General features: G+C 38.7%; 1 long non-coding RNA gene across 1 annotated transcript; it reads right to left on the bottom strand.

Annotated features, from left to right (window-relative positions):
• Positions 1–13,278: 13,278 nt before the first annotated feature.
• On the bottom strand, positions 13,279–18,420 carry LOC142054406 (uncharacterized). Its single transcript, XR_012659518.1, has 3 exons — positions 18,105–18,420; positions 17,735–17,920; positions 13,279–13,767 (listed from the first exon to the last, which is right to left on the bottom strand). It is a non-coding gene; the product is annotated as an uncharacterized LOC142054406 (long non-coding RNA).
• Positions 18,421–18,424: the final 4 nt, after the last annotated feature.

Below are 18,424 nucleotides of genomic sequence, written 5' to 3'. Positions count from 1 at the left end.
ATGCTGTCAGTCTGTACGTTCCAGTGGGAACTTGGCTAACCCATTGGTTATTTTAATATATAACTCATAAATCAAAGGCCCAGGTTCAATCAAAAAGAGTAAAAATTCCCAAAGAGTAGAACCGAAAGGACTTCTTAAAATCCCAGAAACTTACTGTTTGAATTATGGAAATTATTTATTAGCAGATTTATAATGAAAATTTAAATATGCTATCAAAGGCATAATTTGATTTTTGGCATAGGTAAATTTACTCATATGGTAAATTGGTATCCAGAACAGATTCAAGCAGTACTCAAGGAATTTACATTTCCATGGAAGAAACTGAGGTCTGAACCTGTCACAGGAGAAGACATTTTGACAAGACCAATACAGACATTCAAAAAGTGATGAAGAAAGCTTTATGCATTAAAGGAAAACCCAAATAAATTAGAAATAAAAATTAAATACAAATAAAAATAGAAATCACAGAAATAGAAATACTGAAAAAAATCCCAGGTAAACCTAAAACATGCCCCATGAATAACATATTCTTAAAAGAAAATTGAAATATTGTCAACAGTAAAAAAATTCTAGAAAAGCTGTCTAAATTAAATGCTAAACAACCCTGTGTAAATGGATGAACTTATCCTTCTACTTTCAAGGAGTTTGATGCAAAAAGGAAACATTAAATCAACCTATTTGTCACAGACCCTTCATTTTTATCTTGATTAAACTAAATTTAGTTTAATAATATTAAGATAAAAATTTTCCATTACTGGGAACTCATATGCAGCATAGTGAGATCAAGCCACTTTAACAGTATTTATGATACAGAAAGGCTAATTTGGTGAGGAATAACAACAACAACAAAAAAGTAGCCTTCCACAAACCAACATGCAGTTAACTTCTATCCAACCTCCCTGAACTTCCTTCTCAACCCCAGGTCCACTAACTGCTCAGGCTGCTAGAGCCAAACAAGACCTAGCAGCCCCATGGTCAGGTGAAGCTCCATTTCTCCTAGAACTGGACACAGTGCAGAAGGCAGATGGGCCAACCTGTGGCATTTTAGAGGGCACCATCTGCCTGAAAGTCTGCATAAAATTAAAACCTGGAGATGAGAACAGGTACATTAAGGCAGAGCTAAAACTGTTGTGTGTTGAAGTTAGTGTAGTGGTTCATATTCTCCGCATGAAAGAAGGGTCAAATAGGATGATTTGTAGCTTATTAAACTCTGAAGACAAAAACAACCACCAGAGCTATCCAGCCTGACCCCCTGTATGTGCACTGACCACTGCAAGGCACAGAAGAATAAATAGGTTCAAGTATTAGCCCATGGGATGCTGAAGATGAAAATCAAACCTTTTTAAAGTTACAATTTTGGTTTTCATAATTCCCGATTGTTTTGTTATGATACCTCACAGCAGTAAGAATCCAGAACCAAGAGAGGAGAACTGCAGCTAGACTTTTGAGATTTTTTCAGTTGTGACAGTTTGTTTGTTTCATATTTTCAGTAAAAATGTGGTTAACAGGAAGAAATTTCAAAGTATTTTTCTAAAGAATGATTCTTCACTTTCCAGTCAGTTTCATGTATAAAGACAACTACACAAAAGTAAACTTGATTAAGAGAGAAAAATCCCTGCATTCCCTGGAAAACTCACCTCACCATACCATGGAGAGTGCCACCGTTGTAATAATAATTGCCTATAGGATATAGTATATTTTTCATTTAACAGACTGAACAAGCTTTCAAACCAGATTTCTCAATATCCCCCAATTACTACACTTTTTTTCATGCTCTGAGAAGTCCTGGAACATGCAAACTCAATTACTTTTGGAAGAAACTAAACTTCATGAGTGCACATAACATCTTCCAGTTGCTAATGGGTATGCAGTTCACAGGAGCACTCTCGAGCTGCTCAAGAAGAAAACCCTCAAAGAGCAGTGTGGATATCAGATCCTCAGCACCAGTCATTCAACCATATCTGTCCTCTGATTGCACCACACAACATGAATACATAGACACAGCTTTCCCCAAATCAGTGCTGGGATCAAAGCCCAGGATCCTGAAGGTATTTAAATACTTATCTTCTAAATCCATAGGTGTTAGATGCCTGAGAACCCCTGAGTGTGCAGGAATAATCTGATGTAAAAGATTAAAAAACAGAGGAACATTGATATGTACTGTCAGTGCAAAATATTAAAAACAACCCAAGCGTATTCCTCACAAACAGTACACTGCTCTGTGTTATGTTTTTAACTTTGCTTTTCTTCAGTCTTAAATACTTTACTTATCATTAGCTGGGAAAAAAGGAAAAAAGATGAATAATGCTTGTAAATAACAGCTTGGTCTATTAATTTCAGTTTAATGAGTCTATAGTATTGCTCAAAACTTGAGTATGCTATTTGATTTGGATCTATTTTTAATTTTAGTTCAATGACTTTTAAATCAGGTCACTGACCAGTACATTTACCCATCTTCAGTTAAAGCAAATACATCCACATTATGCTTTGTGGAGCATTTCAAAGTAGCAGCAAGCTCTAAGACTGCATTACAACATCTTGCAGATAACAGCATATAATTTTATCTGAACAGCAATACTAGTTAAACATAACACGTCAGTACAGTTTCCAGCCACTTCTCTTTACTGTCCTTTACCATTTGTATTTAACACCAAAAGTTCCTGACTGGCAGTTAAAAAGAGTATTAATATCTACTGAGATCTCAAGAGTTGTGTAACTGAAGAATCATGGCCAAATTTTTTTAAATTCTTGAAGAAAATAAGCTTTTATATTGTGCAACTCTGGCTTTTTTCTGTGTTTGCTATACCTGATTACCTTTCAGTTCCTATCACTACTAGTGATACAAGTTGCTGTACTTAATCTTAAATAAATTTCTTATTAAAAAATTGGGGTTTATTTTTTTTAGCTATGCCACATGGCATTAGAGTGAATTCTACATTGCTGGATTTTTTAAGATAGAGATTTTCTTAAATTTACATTATTAGTATTTGTTTTTTCTTCCTGTTATAAGGCCAGCCAGAAACTCTCTTATCACTTTACATCCCACGTAGTACCTCAAAGGAGAGAAATGTTGAAAGGCATATTAAATTAACCTTTAAAGTTACATGATATAAGCATAAACTTCCTAAAAGCACTTCTGCAAATCAAAACATCCTAAAATGCTTGTCAAAAACCTAAAGATTTTATGGCAATATGAAAGAAATATTTGATACCACAATATAAGCAAAAACATTAAAGTCACACATTGGGACATGATTCCCTGCTACAATGACGCAAGTGGAATTGAAATTTAGGAGGAATAATCTTAATCAAAAATGGATTCAGATGAAAAAATATCTGATCTAGAAAGAAAGCTCTCAACAACTATAAACTGATACTGTAATTCAGAAGTTACTATAAACACAAAAATTCAGTCAAATACTTAGAGCTAAAAAAAAAAAATCTAAAGGCTTAAATTTAAGCACTGAACAATATAGTTTCCAGAATCTTAGATATCAGACCTGGAATAACAGTATGCCAGTTATCTGCTGTAGAAGAATTTGCTGATAAACATGAGTTATAAGACATAAAATATTTGGCATCTCTTCCCATTTTACTTTAAGTAAAATAAATATTGCTGACATGGAGGGTTTTTTTTTTTTATTTTTCACTCTCACTTCATTAGGTTTCATGTATTACCTTATATTCTAACATTAATCTAAGAAATGTGTTAGAAGTCATGGCCAACATTGTGGCCTTCCAACCTAAACTGTTCTCTGATTCAGTGATCCACAGACCTCTGCTTCTTGGTGATGGGAAAGATGTCTGCTGCATCTTGTCTGCTGCATTGTCAGACACCCTTCCAATGGGTGAAGGTGGTTTACCGCTGGAACCAAGAACTCCATCCCCACACATGTTGGGATGTTGGTTTTGATGTTCTGGCTCAACATAGGCAATCAGTATGCCCAAACTAAAGGAGCATCTAATAAAATCATGTTTTTCTTTTGAGACAAGTGAACTGTTACACACTTTTCTGAGATTCTGGGCCCCAGCCAGGAGAATCCAATCTATGAAAGACCACAAGGACCACACAATAAAGAAATGTTTTGAGGAATTCCTTTTAATCACCTCATAGTATGCCACAGTAAAGGACCTTCTTGTTAAGGAAAAAAAAAATAAAAGAGCTCTAGTCATAGTTACAGTTGATATGAGCAAATTCAGCATCAGCATCAGGAGTATGATCAGCACCTACTGTTGCTCCAATGTGTGCAATCTCTTCTGAAGCATCTTGTCTGGTGCCTGAGTAAAAATACAGGAGAAGCAATATTTGACATAAAAAATAGTAGAGCAATAGCTACAGTATAAAAATGTTTTTTGTCCTTCTAAACTTCCTTAAATTCTGGGGAAAGTACATACTGTGCACATATTCTGCAATACCCTGACAGTTAAATTAACTTATGATTGTTTTAATAAGCAAAGTGCTTGGTACTTAAAAAACAGTTGTCTTCATTCCTAATAGAAACCTTTTAAGGGGAAAATGGATGTAATTATACAAATAATATTGTACATTCTCACTTATATATTAATCTATTTTCTATCACACTGATACAGGTGGTCAAGGTATAAGGAAGTCATCTGGTTGCAAAAGAATATTAAAATTTGAAAATGGTCTTACAGTTCATTAAGGATTTTAAAAGAAGTGTAACCTAATCAACATTCAACTTTTATGCTCTAATTATGTGATAATCAGTAATCACCATTGTCTCAGGTTATATGAACTAATAAAAATCTCTCCCAAGTGCACAATAAAGTGCCACAACATTAACTGAATTACATAGCAAGCAATTTTTCGTTTAAACATTTTTAGTAGACTTGGTTGTATTGTTCAGAGGTTGGTTTTGGTTTTGTTTTTTTAATGATAGTGAGTAGGTGGAAATGAGAGATCCTTTCCAAAATTTAAAAAAAAAAATCAAACTGATTTACAAATCTCATTTAATGAGCTTTACTGCAGTGTGTTTCAGAACCATATCCAACAGAATCCTGCAGTGGGGCTATGGACTGCAGGCTGTACATTAGCTTGGAGGAAATTTTCACTTCTTCCTCAGATAGCTTTGATAGTGAGTTTAGAATTGAAATGCCGCTGAATTAGTAACATTCCAATCTATCAAACCCGTAGATGATTCATTTCTTTCTCTTCTCTCCTTATTGAATATGTGATATAGAAATCATTGATGAAATGGTTATATGCTACTACATCATACCGAGCATACCAGCTCAGGCTGTAATTTATGCTTTTTGTGGAGGGGAAAAAAAAAAGAAAAAAAAGAAAAATCTATTTTCAGAGAGTGACAAATGTCAACATTCAGCACCTTGTGATCATTTTTAATTTGTGTGGTGTAAACACATATGTTAATTACCTGCCATTACAGTAATTTTTCAGTAATTATAATTAAAATAAATATGTATCTGCAGTTACTTTACAGTTGTACCTTGAGCTATTACTGCTTTGTCTGATTCTAAATGTGTGTGCCTAACTGCAAACATCACAGAGAAATTGAACAGCTAGTTTTTAGCATAGCAAACACTGAAACAACAAACATTACCTGTTCTTACAGTTTGGGACTGGAACTGAACACTCTTATGTATTTAATGAACTGATGAAGTGAGGAGAAAGATTTCAGAAGCAAGATATTCTCATACAAAAGCAGATTATTTATATTCTTGATGTCTGCAGAGATTTGTGTTATTTTGGTAGATCTTTACTAAAGTTTAGGAAAAAAAATCAGAAATTGGTTGTTAACAGTTATAAATCTATGCCAAATTTAGGAAGAAAACTTCTAAAGAATACATAACATTTTGAGAAAAGCAACAAATAAAACCTTTTATTTTGGTAAAAAGTACTTGCTTCCAATTTTTTTGGTTTGAAAAGAAGACTTTAAGACCAAATTCACCTGCATTTAATTAAACTTCACTAGACCCTGAAAATACCAGGAAACTGTTTTTCTTGCAGATCAGATTAAATTCTTTGTTTTGTTTATAATCAGTTTTCGATGCATTTATTCATTATTTTGCTGGAGCAATGAAAATGGCAGGTTTTAAAGAAAAAAAACCTGCATGCTTTGTATTCCAGCATTTGACCTCAGCTGAGGGAGGGCTGCGAAGCAGTGAGGATATGTAGATTTCTGCTGGTATATTCTGCAGCTTTGAAAAAACGTTTATCGGTCATGCAGGCTGCTGCTGGACTCACTCGTAAGGACAGTCTCAGCTGTGCTCCAGAGCTCTAATTCCTTGCCTGTTCTCAAGATCAGCACAACAGTGTTTATGCTGCATGAGAGTCAAACTCAGCAATGCCCAACCTTAGTCTGGCCTCCTAGCACCTTCCCAACCAGGAACAGGTCCATAATCATTAGGCAGCACAGGAAAAAAAAACAATATTCTGTATCTATAGATCACACACTGGTGTTTGCTTGCCTTCACATATAAGATGCCTAGTCCTCTCATTTACCTGGACCATCAGGCTACAACAAAAAAGCACCTGAGGTCTTGTTAGAAATACAGGCACAGAGCTGAGAAAGATTTAAAAATCTCATTAAGCTTCACAGGACTCTCAGTAATTTCTTTTCACTGAAGGAAATCTCTCCTTTTGCCACCCACCCACATCACCCTCATAGTTAGGAGTGGGAAGGGCTCCAGGCAGTCTCACACCTCAGGCTAACATCCAGAAAGCCTGCTTGATGTTGCAGATTAAATGCCTGCTTTTATTTTGCTGGCCAAATAAATCTTTCTAGCAATGAAACTCTTCTGTGCCCCTGGTGGAAAAAAAGGTGTGCTGCTACCCAGTACCATATGCATCCTAGAGTCCATTTTGACTTAGAGCATCTACCACACATGACAATATCTGATGCCTCCTAGGTACATTTCTTTTCCTTTTACACAGCAGAAGAGTTGCAATGTGCTCTGCCTTTTTCTGTCACCTGCACTGTACATTCAGAGTCCACAAGTCCAAACCAAACTCTTTTATTTCAGACCTTCCCCAGCCCTGACCAGCAATGCTGGTGCTATGGAGAGAGGAAAGACTGCACAAAAATGTTAGCAACTCGGAAAATGGAGTGTCGCTTCTGTCCCAGCACCACATTTTGCCTTGTCTTAGGATAAGATGGTCACACCTTTGGGAAACAGAGAATGGCACTTTCTGAACCACCTCCCAGCTATGTCCAAGATACTTCCTGGCTCTTCAGCAAATGGAAGTCCGCTAGGTGAGCACTCTGCTCCCAAAATCCAGGCACGGAGGCTGTCAGGAGCCAGCTGTAGTACATGCAGGTAGAAAAGCAGTGTGTCTGGTTTGCGCGGTGCCTGTCTCTTCCACAATCAGCAGCGGGCACCAAGCGCCAGGCCAGTGAGGACACCAGGGACTGCCCAGAAGCCTGGCACTCCTGAAACGTCACAAGCTTGTTTTGTCTTTTGTGTGCAGGGAGAGACACCAGCCATTCTCAAGGCAATCCCACCAGCCTGGCAAGGACCTCTGGGTCTACGGCTGTGCTTGTAAAAGCAAATGTTGACAGGGCCACACAGTCAGGCAACTTCTTTACTATTAAATCATAGAATCACAGAACAGCCCAGGTTGGAAGTGACCTTAAAAGATCATCCGGTTCAACCTTTCATGGGAACGGGAGCGTAGATGGGGTTATCTAGTAACCTGTCCAATCACATCTTGAAAACCTCCAGCGATGGGGACTCTACCATGTCCCTGGGGAGGTTGTTCCAGTGACTGATTGTTCTTATTGTAAAAAAATTTTTTCTTATACTGGGATGAAACCTCTCCCAGTGCAACTTGAACTGACTGCCTCTTTGTCTTCTCCATGTGGCTCCCTGTGAAGAGAGAGGCTCTGTCCTCTTTGTGGGCACTCTTTAAGTACTGGAATACTGTGATGAGGTCCCAGCCTGAGCTTCCTCTTCTTAAGCGAGAAGAGACTTACCTCCTTCAGTCTTTCCTCACAGGGAGTTTCTCCAGCCCTCAGATCATCTTCACAGCACTCCTTTGGACCCTCTCCAGTCAGTCCTAACCTTCCTTGAATTGTGGGGACCAGAACTGGACACAGTACTCCAGGTGCAGCCTGACAAGCACTGAGTAGAGTGGGGTGATCCATTAGCCTTAAAACAAAATGGTCACATGCAGGTTACCTACTGAGGGTACTCTATGGCTTGTGCCAAATCTATGGCATGCCCAAATGACCGGGACAGTACTAGCTGGGCCAGGCCAAACACTGTGCCAGGGAGCACTGCAAACATTTAGCAGGAAAAACAATTCAGTTCAAGTGCCTACTTGAACACTATTTAATTTACTAGTATAGACACACCTACTATTCTAAGTGATGGGATTGTACAGTAGGTTCTAAGGGAAGTGCTTCTGGCTTACCAGCATTTAGGAGAGCTGGGGAGAATAACCTCTCACTGTGAAGGCACCTGACATCCCCATAAGTCATACTACAAAACAGGTTCTTCTTCATCTTCACTCAAAATTAACACACCAGGCGATGCACCTGGTGGCTGCAGGAAGTAAAGCACCAATCCTTAAAAATTCTTACGCAGCTGATTATCTCGGCCCTTCTTGCAACCTTCCTTTTTCTCAACACTTCCATATCCATTCCCATTACCCTCTGGCCCACAACTTCTTAGCCTTATTTTTGGGAAGATCAAACCACTCACTCATGTTCCTCTGAATGTACAATTAGGGTAAAGGAAAAAATTAAAAAATTACTGAAGACATACCTCAGTTCTGAATATTTGTCAATTCCCAGTTTCCTGTAGCTATCACTTTCTTTTAAATATCTTTATATATCTGTATACACTGTTTATGAGTTGTGATTTCTATTTTGACATTCACTGCAACTCCAATAGCCTTTCTCATGTTAGAAAGCCTGCACTCAGTAAGCAGCACGTGTAAGGAGCGTTATTTGGGAAGTTTCTACTCCTCATGGGTCCTTTCATCCTTCTGCACAGACGATGAACCCTGATGATACTAACTGAGCTGGATCACTTCAGGTCCTTTAGGGACTGGAGGGAAAAATGCAAGGTGTTTAATAACACATTCAAGCAATTGATGCTCGTGCTATTGCATTTAGTAGTCAACATGTCAGCTGTGATGAAAGGGGTTCCTTTAAGAAAATACATGAAGGGAACAAGATAAACTCTTGCAACAGCTTGATTTTGTTTCATAGCTTGTACGTACTGAGGGTTTGCAAGGAATATTCCCCCTGCACACTGAAGTTGCACCAGGGGAAAGGTGTACAGGAGTGGAAGAGATCTCCTGGATCAAATCTGTTCTCCCATTACCTCAGATAGTGATAACTGTGATAAACTGATAAATCGACCAAGATCCATCTAACATAGATTCCACTCACTATTCATAACTGAGCTTCTGACAGCCTCAGTCTTGTGGTGACAAGACTCCTTCTAATTCCCAGCCTAAACATATTTATAGTTCCTTTACACCTCTTTGTCCCTATATCAATATTGTCTAAACACGAGCACTTTTGCTCTTTTACCTTCCTCTCATAAAATATCTTTTCATCCCTTTTACCATCTCAGAATCCTTGAATCTTCTCTATCAAATGCATTTTACTAGTGCATTTTAGTAATAATACTTCTTTAGCGTTCATGGAAAAAAGCATCACCCAATAATGCCCATGATCATATTTATTTTTTTCAGAGCTACATCACAGCGGTTGCTTCTAGTCATCCTGCTGTTGACGAATGCACCTTCTTATTATTCTGTTTTCAGTGGCATGAAACAGCAATGAGCTCCGCTGTTTAGGACTCATCTATGCTAAGATTGTCTTAAAAGGTAGAAAATCTCTTTGATAAGTCCACCTATTACTGAAACAGCATTATGTAGCAACCTCAGTAGCTAAGGCCACATGATTTTATGTTTGAAAATTATTTGTTTATACTTACACTCAAATTTACCAAATTTCAAACTTTCATAATGGCATTTTCTGCCTCAGCTTTCTGCCTGAGGCATTTTTGTGTGACATGGGTGAAAACAGTGCAGCAATTTTTAAGTACAGGGAGCAAAATAAATACTCTTCTATCATTATTTAAACATTTTAGCACAAATTTAATATCTGTGTTTTGCAATAAACCTTTGATATTTGACAAGAAAAGTCTCGGAACAATAAAGGATCAACAGCTCTCTGTAGAAAGCCTACATCTATGTGTAAACTAAGTAGAATAATTTTTAAATCCAGATATTCCAAAGCTTTCTTGGTACCAGATATGTATCTATAACAGAGGAACTGAAATAAGGAAGAATCCATTAAAAAATTCTCTGTGATTATGTTTATAGGATAAAACAGGACCTTCATTTAATTCGGCTGAATAGGGCAACCAAAGAGATGCAATGAAGTGCTTTGAGTCTATTCTATAGAAAGGTGGTGTGAAGACCAGCAGGCAGATTTCCTTTACTTTAGGGGAGTCTGCTGTCATGTTCTGCACTATTTGGAGCTTCCAAATAGCTGGTGATTGTCTATTTGTCTTCTCTTTCCAAGAGTTAATCTTAGAAGAGGAATATTAGAGTCCAAAAACCTTTCTGACTATAAGAGGTTTTTGTAGACAACAGGACTTGACCCACAGAGAACACCTGAGACCATGATTTCACTAGTACACAAGATGCGCCAGGCAACAATTTTTAAGAGAGACCTATCTAGGCAAAACCACTTTCATCCATTTTACTAAATCATCCTCCACTATAAGAGAGCTGACTGCAGGTTGTCTAGTGAGAGTGGTCCGTGGTCCATGGCCCATGTTAACACAGAACCATGCCAAGGAATCATTTGGGAAAGTGTTAGCTCAAAAACATGCCAGGAGCTGCTCTGGCAACTCACATGATGAAGTTTCAGCAAGCAGAAATGTTCCTGAGCATTATCACATTTTCTAGTCAAAGTAGCAAAAAAACGTAGTCACATTTTACAACTTTTATGCCTTTCAGCAGGATTCAGCTTTGGTTAGACAGCTATTATTTTCTATATGGTCTGAGAGAAGGATTAAGCATCTCAGAAAGAATCTGGCTGTAAGGACCCATGGTCAATACCTTGTGAGATATATGGCAAACAAGAGTGTGCCTAAGTATGTGTCTCCAGAAAGAGCTACATTCAACTACAATGTCAGTAATGTGGGCCTGAACCTCAGATAGGTCCAAGTTCCTTGCTCCATCTCTCATTTCTGAAGCTGTATTTGATGTTACCTAGTTTTCCAGTAAAATCCAGGAATAATCCTGTGAGCAGGGAAAAGGAGCCATGTCATCCATCCAACAGGAATTTCCTGCCTTACAGAGTCATACATATTCTTATATGTTCTAATAAACCAGCAAATCTTGTCACCACATGTGCACAGCAGTGCAGAAAGTGCAATTCCATGGAAAAGCTGCAACGTAGTTCTGCCCAGAAAAGGCCATTTCCTCATGGCTCAAACACTGTCATGAGGAACATGGGCAGGAACACACAAGCTGAGAAGGGAATTAAATTGGTTTGGAAGAACTGCAAAAGAAAGTGGTAACTGCAGGTGTATTTTGTGAGGTACCAGATACTGTTGGTGTGAGTTGAGACATATTCTGAAAATTCAGCCTGAACCATATTTCTATAGACTTGTTTGGAAAAAATAATTTATTTCTATATCTTCAGTGGGTTTACAGATGGGATAGGCTGCTCAGTCAACCTGGAGTATCATGTAGCATCAAATTCCACTTCTTTTACACTTTCTTTTATACATTCTTTCATCACAGTTTGATACCATAACCTTTGGCTGGAGAAAGAAAGGAAACAAATGAAAAGAAGTGATTCTTCTTTCTTAAGTCCAATTACCAGCCTTACAGATCAATTCACATGCTCTAAAACTCCTCTCCCCAAACAAGTCATCTATAAACACATAGAAGGATAGGAAACAAAATAATTTCCTCCACTTACATATTCTATTTTCTGTGTAGCTTTAATAATGTGCAAACCATTCAAGTGAAATAGTTTCTTGGATCAAACTGAGCTGAAAAAGCATTAGTGACTGCCTAGAGCAACATAAATAAAAGAACAAAGTGATGTTTTTTTATTCAGTGTTTGACTTTTGTTCTTGTTTTCTTTTCCATTGCTGAACCACACTTCTCAACAAAAAAGACACTGAATGTTTGCAGGTCACTTACATAATTTCACCTGGGGACTGTAAGCTTTAGTTCTCCAAAATCTACTCCAAACACAGTCAAAAACACAAACAAAAAGATCAACCACTTGCAAGCACTAGGAAGTTTCCAATTTTGAATTCTGCTGTGAAGGAAGTATGAATTTCAGCATATAGACATAAAGTCAGCACCCTTGTAAATAAGTCTTCAAGACACCCATATCCTTAAATAATCTGCACAAGACTGCAATAATAAGGGAGAAGTAACATGAGGAGATTCAGATACAAGGGTAGTACTAGTGAGGAGGGGCACGCTTTTAAGAGGAGGGACGTGTCAGCTCTCAAAGCTCTTTACATTGCCCATACACATACATCACCTGTAGTGCTCATGAAACAGAGAGATTTACAGATAACTTACAGGTCATTCATCTGAAAATATGGTAGTGATTATCTGTCACCACTTGCCAACCAACAAACAGACCACCTTATCAAGTTCGATTTTCATTTTCATCAGTGTAAAACCAAGCATGCCCTAGACGCGTGTAAACAGACATTCTGTTAAGTATTATAATTCTTATTTAAATAAAGTGAAAAAGTAATAATTCCACATATTGCAAAGCAAAGTTAGTGATCTCATTGTCCCTTTGTGTTGCATGCATATTTGTTTATCGGCATGAAGCAGCTTCTTATCTCTTTTCCAAGCCCAAGGCAAACAAAGTTAACATTTAATTAGAAACCTTAGTTTCTAAACTTATTGACGTTGTTGCTTTACAGTGATCTCCCTGCTCACTGACAAACACCCAAACAGCACAACTTTTAAACACTTGTATCTACTGATGTGGGAGAAGTTGGTATTAATATCATTGATTGCCTGTTCTTATGCAAGCTCCTTTGTTTCAATGTCATTTGAACAACCATTGAGCAGACGTGGGTTGATGGTTTAACCTGATAAACGAGCCACTAGTGTTTTAGTCCTGTGAATACATATGCAAACGGATGATGATGACTTTAATGGAAATTTTGCCTACAAAAACATTGCCCTCTACTGGGGAAGGGGGAACAAGAGCTACTCAGAATTTATATTTGGATCCTGTGTTTCATAACCCTTTTAAAGGAATGGGCCTTATTGTGCTTTTATATACTACTTTGATTAACCTTCCATCACTTCATAGAATTTGAGGCTTCAGGGATCTTCAGATCATCTAGGCTGATTTCCTGGATATCACAGACCATTTATTTTCACCCAGCAACCCTTTTATTAGTACAAAAAAACCCACCAACTGCCTAATATTAAAGCATTTCACAGCACAGAAACAGAGACTGTTGCATAGCACAAGCAGAGAAGCTCAGGGTACAGCAGCACTTCAGGGCTCCAGAATATTAGAGAACTAAATAGAGGATATACACCTCTATAATCCTTTGGGTGCTCTCCACTTCAGGTTGCCAAGGAGAAAAAAAAGAGGGACTCTGCAGCCCTGTGAATCTGAAAGGCAGGACTATTTTCTTCCAACTCCAGCTCTGACAGTTGCTCAGACTGTATTTTTCTGAACAAACATGATTATTTTCTTCCCCAGACAGGTGATGCGGTCCACATCAGGGCACTGCCTTACACTGTCTTGGTCACTTCTGAGGTGGTGAGAGAACAAAACAAAACAAAATAAAATATATAAACAAATATGCTTAATTGTGCCTAGAGGAAAACTTTCCTTCAAACTCTGCGTAAAATATTAGAAATTATATTTTTTAATCCAGTTTGTCCTAATGCTGAGCTGCACCTCTTTGGACAATATGAATGCTGTCAGAAGATAAATTAAAGCTTTTTTCTTCTTTTTTTTTTTTTCTGTCGAAACTTGTTTATATTTCTCTGAACTATGGTATGTCCATCACCTCCCCGGTGTTTAACTACCTGCCCTGCAGGTAAAATTCATCTTATCTTAAAGCTGGTTTTGTTTAACATTAACTTCCAGTGATTTAATCCTGTTCTGACTTTTTCTAGGAATGTTAGAAAGTTTCCACCCATCAGATTCACTTATGTGTGAAACAATCTTTCAACCTGCTTTTCAATAAGCTCTGTTAGGTTAAGCACCTTAAGTCTCACATTGTTTTGCAATTCATAGATCATTTTGAGTGTCTTCCTTCAAGCTGTCTCCATACATCTCCTTAAATTATGGAATCAGATGCAGTGGATTATCATTTCAACCTTAACAGTGGTGCAGCCAGAAGCAAGCTCATGACCCTATTTCTACTCTTTACCTCTACAAGGACCACATTACCTCTTCTTGCCCCCAGCATTACATTATGGAGGACATGGGGAGCTGGCTATTCCTGGTATCTTGAAGCCCTATTTTCCAAGATTTACATTCTCCTCCTGTAGACTGTCTGTGTTTCTTAGCTAAACTAACTTATTTTTCAGCATTAAAGTGTATTTTGTTGGCATCTGACCACTTACCTTGGCAATTTGCCTCAGATTTTGATAGTCAGACCAGTTATCCCTGGGGCATTCAGCTTCCTGAGCTGAAAGGGAGGGACAGGGACCAGAATAAACACCCCATAATCCAGGAGGAAGCAGTTTACAACCTGCCGTGCCACCTGGACACTCACAAGTCTATGGAACCAGATGGGATCACCCGAGAGTACTGAGGGAGCTGGCAGAGGAGCTTGCCAAGCCGCTCTCCATCATTTACGAGCCGTCCTGTTCATAGGACAACAAAGCTGGTGAAGGATCTGGAGAGCAGGTCTTGTGAGGAGCGCCTGAGGGAGCTGGGGTTGTTTAGCCTGGAGAAGAGGAGGCTGAGGGGAGACCTTATCGCTCTCTACAACTACCTGAAAGGAGGTTGTAGCGACGTGGGTGTTGGTCTCTTCTCCCAAGTAACTAGTGATAGGACAAAAGGAAATGGCCTCAAGCTGTGTCAGGGGAGGTTTAGATTGGATGTTAGGAAAAATTTTTTTAGTGAAAGAGTGGTCAGGCACTGGAACAGGCTGCCTAGAGAGGTGGTGGAGTCACCATCCCTGGTAGTATTTAAAAGACGTGTAGACGTGGCACTTCAGGGCATGGTTTAGGAGACATGTTAATGTTGGGTTGACGGTTAGACTTGATGTTCCTAGAGGTCTTTTCCAACCTTAAAAATTCTATGATTCTATGATTTATATCACTATATGAGAACACGCAGTCATCATTGTTTATTCTTCCATCAATAGTCATGTCATGACTGGATTTGCCTGGTAAATTGCTTCATCATCATAAATAAAATAGCTACAAAAATAAATACTAAAATGTTAGTCCAAGGAAAGACTTTCGCTATTTGCAACAAATAAAGAGTAAATCTAGAGCTTTGCAGTAGACAAGCCTTTAATTCATATGATAGAGCTCCTGTTATTTCTATAGGTCAAACTTTTAATTAGTAACACGTTAGATACCATATTATACTACACAATTATCAATATAAATATCCATAATGCATCCAACAGCAGTTATTACTATGTCATTATAATTATAGGCATTAAAATTCTTCACTAACTTCTAAATCCCAATAAATTTTTTTCTGAGGATCAATGTCCACACACTGGCCCACTTTAATTTCTTTAACTCTAAAAATCACAGTCACAGCCATCCATTTCTTTCAAAGTTCCAATATGACTTAAGTCAATATTTTAATTAATTAAAGAAATCTCCTTAAATAATTTCTTTAACATTCTTGCATACAATATCTATCCCCACTGATATTCTTACAAACTTTTAATATCTATTCTACCGATTACAGGATGCTTCTTTTAAACTCATTTTGATACAAAACATTACAAATACATCAAACTTCCCTACCTTGTTTGTATCACTGTTGATGGTTTTATTATCTGCCACTAGCTGAAGATATGGCTTTAAAAAAGTTTATTCCTAAGATGTATCTAAATCCAAATAGTTGATATTTAAGGATCACCTTCTCCAAACTCAAGTATGGTCCATCCCAACGAAAAGGAAATCAAGCAAATGCAGCAGGAGGTCCGCATGGAATATAGAGATGCTGTCTGATTGTGCACGGGTGGGATTAGAAATCCAAGGTCCACACGGAAACTGGAGAAACATAACTCTATGGGCCCCAACAGGTTGCACCCACAAGGTGATTGGGAGTAGTTGACAGGGATTCAAGGATCAACTTGTCCCTAAGCTGGCAAAGGGGAAATCCTGTTTACCCAACCTAATAGCTTTCTAAAAGGAGGTGATCAGCTTAGGGGAGGAGGGAAGAGCAGTGGATGTTGTTTACCTTGAGTTTAGCAAGGCTTTTGACACTGTCTCCCATAGTATCATCATAGACAAGCTGACAAAGTATGGGTTAGATAAGTGGACAGTGAGGTATATTAAAAACTGGCTGAACAGCTGGGCCCAGAGAGTTGTAATCAGTGGCACAAAGTCATGCTGGAGGCCAATAACTGGTGGTGTACCCCAGGGATCAGAACTGGAGCCAATACTACTTGACATCTAATCCGAATTCTGGGACAGAGCATACCTTTGGCAAGTTCACAGATGATATAAAACTGGAAGGAGTAGCTGATGCACCATATGATTGTGCTGCCGTTCAGAGGGACCTGGACAGGTTGAAAACTGGGCAGGGAGGAATCTCATTAAGTTCAACAAGGAGAATTGAAAAGTACTGCACGTGGGGAGGAATAACCCCATGCACCAGTATGCATTAGGGGCCAACTGGCTGGAAAGCAGCTCTGCAGAGATGGACTTCGGGTCCTGGGCAGCAAGTCAACCATAAGCCAGCAATGCACCCGTGCAGCAAAGAAGGCCAAAAGCATCCTAGTCTGCATCAGAAAGAGTGCTGCTGACACACAACTGAGGTGATCCTTCCTCTCTACTCATCACTGGTGAAGCCACATCTGGATTGTCCAATGCTGGACTCCCCAGTACAAGAAAGGTATGGACATGATGGACCAAGTCCAGCACAGAGTTGTGAAGATGATTAAGTGATTGGAGCATCTGGCATATAAGGAACATCTGATGTATAAGGAACATCTGACGTATAAGGAACATCTAACGTATAAGGAACATCTGACGTATAAGGAACATCTGACGTATAAGGAACATCTGACGTATAAGGAACATCTGATGTATAAGGTGAGGCTGAGAGAGCTGGGACTGTCAAGAGAAGGCTCAGGGGGGATCTTATCATCTTGTTTAAATACCTGATGGGAGGGAACAAAGACTCTTCTCAAGTGTCCACTGGCAGGAGAGGCAAATGGGCACAAACTGAAACACCTGAGATTACATCTGAGCACAACAAAATCCCTTTTTACTGTGAGGGTAGGTAGTCAAACACCAGAACAGGTGGCCCAGGGAGGTTGTGGAGTTTTGATTCTTGGTTGTGTTCAAAACCCAACTGGACATAGTCCTGGATAACCAGCTCTGGCCCTGCTTGAGCAGGGAGCTTGGAGTTGATGATCTCCCGAAGTCCCTTCCAACTCAACCATTCTGTGCTTCTGCGATTCCATAAACACATTGTACTGGTCTAGTATTAGTCTATCATACTCTAATATTTCTCTGAGTCTTTCAGTTTCTTTTTTTAGCCAAGGAGAATAATAATACATAACTTACCTGAATTTACTATCTGTTCTGTTTTTTGCAGAAGCTGACAAGTTTGTGCAGACTGACTGAAAGGAGCAGGGGCCTGCCAGCAGGAGGGTGCAACATCCACAACTCTGAGCTGATGGAAATATTTTCTTAAAAATCCACAGAATATTGTTTGGGTTTTTCTTCAAGAAAGCCTCTGATAAAAAGTAGCTGGAAAGAAGAGTGGGAGAAGGGATCTGACAAGAAAGGACACAACTAATAGGAGAAAAGTTTTCATGCTTTCTATTTAATAACGAATGCCCATCATATCTGAATTTTCCCATGTTTAAATTTACTTTGTTCCATTTTAATAGGCTTTTAAAGCACTGATTTCAAGCTTGGAATATACTGATACCTTTTGGTGCGTTCACTTTGAAGTTCCGCTCTGATCTCAGTGCATCCCAACATACCTTCACATGAAGTTATATTACAGCGATTTCAAGATAACTGGCAAACACTGAAGTATTCAACTTCTATGCATTTCTATTTTTAAAACTGGAGTAGAAGTTCATTCATCCTGTACCCAGCATCTCAATGTCCTCCACTGAAATGCAAACAGGATACTCACACTGAGTTTTAAGATAACTATGTACTGGGCTGCATGCCCAGGCACTGCCGGCGCTGCAGGGCGGGCTCTGTGAGGAGCGGCCGGGGCTGCCCCGTGCCAGTCACAGC

The sequence above is a fragment of the Phalacrocorax aristotelis genome, chromosome 3, assembly GCF_949628215.1.
Source record: "Phalacrocorax aristotelis chromosome 3, bGulAri2.1, whole genome shotgun sequence".
NCBI lineage: Eukaryota > Metazoa > Chordata > Aves > Suliformes > Phalacrocoracidae > Phalacrocorax > Phalacrocorax aristotelis.
The sequence above is the reverse complement of the archived record's forward strand: the minus strand, read 5'-3'. Positions and strand labels throughout refer to the sequence as shown.